Source organism: Arachis hypogaea, chromosome 10, assembly GCF_003086295.3.
Source record: "Arachis hypogaea cultivar Tifrunner chromosome 10, arahy.Tifrunner.gnm2.J5K5, whole genome shotgun sequence".
Classification (NCBI taxonomy): Eukaryota; Viridiplantae; Streptophyta; class Magnoliopsida; order Fabales; family Fabaceae; genus Arachis; species Arachis hypogaea.
In genome coordinates this window covers 24,041,615-24,043,732 of record NC_092045.1, presented here as the reverse complement: position 1 = coordinate 24,043,732, position 2,118 = coordinate 24,041,615, and the positions used below count along the sequence as shown (strand labels likewise).

General features: G+C 34.8%; 1 non-coding gene across 1 annotated transcript; it reads left to right on the top strand.

Moving 5' to 3' along the window:
- Positions 1-230: 230 nt before the first annotated feature.
- Positions 231-338, top strand: LOC112719167 (small nucleolar RNA R71). Its single transcript, XR_003161480.1, has one exon. It is a non-coding gene; the product is annotated as a small nucleolar RNA R71 (small nucleolar RNA).
- The last annotated feature ends 1,780 nt before the right edge of the window (positions 339-2,118 follow it).

Here is a 2,118-nt window from a genome sequence, read left to right as displayed (position 1 = left end):
GCATTTAGAGTATCAATCTTAAGAACTCATTTCTTCTGATTCGTCCCATTGTTCACAGGATTCCTTTCAGAAGTGTACATGAATTGGTTATTTGCAACCATTTCAATCAGCTCTTTAGCTTCTGCAGGCATCTTCTTCAAATGAAGAGATCCTCTAGCAGAGCTATCCAAGGACATCTTGGACAGTTCAGATAGACCATCATAGAAGATACCTATGATGCTCCATTCAGAAAGCATGTCAGAAGGACACTTTCTGATTAATTGTTTGTATCTTTCCCAAGCTTCATAGAAGGATTCACCTTCCTTCTGTCTGAAGGTTTGGACTTCCACTCTAAGCTTACTCAATTTTTAAGGTGGAAAGAACTTTCCCAAGAAGGCATTGACTAGCTTTTCCCAAGAGTTCAGGCTTTCTTTAGGTTGTAAGTCCAACCATGTCCTAGCTCTGTCTCTTACAGCAAAAGGGAATAGCATAAGTCTGTAGACCTCAGGGTCAACCCCATTAGTCTTGACAGTGTCACAGATTTGCAAGAACTCAGCTAAAAACTGATGAGGATCTTCCAATGGAAGTCCATGAAACTTGCAATTCTGTTGCATTAGAGAAACTAATTGAGGCTTAAGCTCAAAGTTGTTTGCTCCAATGGCAGGGATAGAGATGCTTCTCCCATAGAAGTCGGGAGTAGGTGCAGTAAAGTCACCCAGCACCTTCCTTGCATTGTTGGCATTGTTGTTGTTTTCGGCTGCCATGGGTTCTTCTTCTTTGAAGATTTCTGTTAGGTCCTCTACAGAGAGTTGTACCTTAGCTTCTCTTAGCTTTCGCTTCAAGGTCCTTTCAGGTTCAGGGTTAGCCTCAACAAGAATGCTTTTGTCCTTGCTCCTGCTCATATGAAAGAGAAGAAAACAAAAAAAATGTGGAATCCTCTATGTCACAGTATAGAGATTCCTTAAGGTGTCAGAGGAAAAGAAAAATGGAAGGAAGAGGTAGAAAATTCGAACCTATCAATGAAAGATGGATTTCGAATTATACATTGAGGATGAGTGTTAGTCCATAAATAGAAGGATGTGAAAAGAGGGGAAGAAATTTTTGAAAATAAATGAAAAACATTTTGAAAAATACTAATTGATTTTCGAAAACCAAGGGTGGAAAAGAAATCAAGTGATTTTTGAAAAAGATTTTGAAATTAGAAAAAAAAGATATAATTGAAAACTATTTTGAAAAAGATGTGATTAGGAAGATATGATTGAAAAGTTATGGTTTTAAAAAGATGTGATTGAGAAAATATGATTTGAAAAACAATTTAAAAAGATTTGATTTTAAAAATTAATGACTTGGCTAACAAGAAAATATATGATTCAAACATTAAACCTTTCTCAACAGAAAAGGCAACATACTTGAATTGTTGAATCAAATCATTAATTGTTAGCAAGTATTTTTGAAAATGGAAAGAAATTGATTTTGAAAACATATGATTGAAAAGATATGATTTGAAAAAGATTTGATTTTGAAAAATTTTGAAAACTTGAAAAAAATCTGCATTAAAAACAAAATCTTCTCTCTTGTGCCATCCTGGCGTTAAACGCCCAGAATGGTATCCATTCTGGCGTTTAACGCCCAAAGCTCTACCCTTTTGGGCGTTTAACGCCCAGCCAGGCACCCTGGCTGGCGTTTAAACGCCAGTTTTCCTTCCTCACTGGGCGTTTTGAACGCGCAGTTTTTTTCTGTGTAATTCCTCTGTTGAATGTTCTGAATCTTCAATTCTCTGTATTATTACTTGAAAAGACACAAATTAAAAATTTTTGGATTTTTAATAATGAGGAATAATCAAAATGCAACTAAGATCAAATAAACAATGCATGCAAGACACCAAACTTAGAAGTTTGTATAATACTGACACTAACAAGTTGAGAATGCATATAAAAAACAACAAAACACTCAAGACAAGAGAATTTAAATATCAGAACAAGGAAATCATCAAGAACAACTTGAAGATTAATGAAGACACATGCATGAATGCAAGAAAAATAGAAACATGCAATTGACACCAAACTTAAAATGAGACACTAGACTCAACAAGAGACATGCAATATTTTTGGTTTTTATGATTTTGTAATTTTTTTTGTT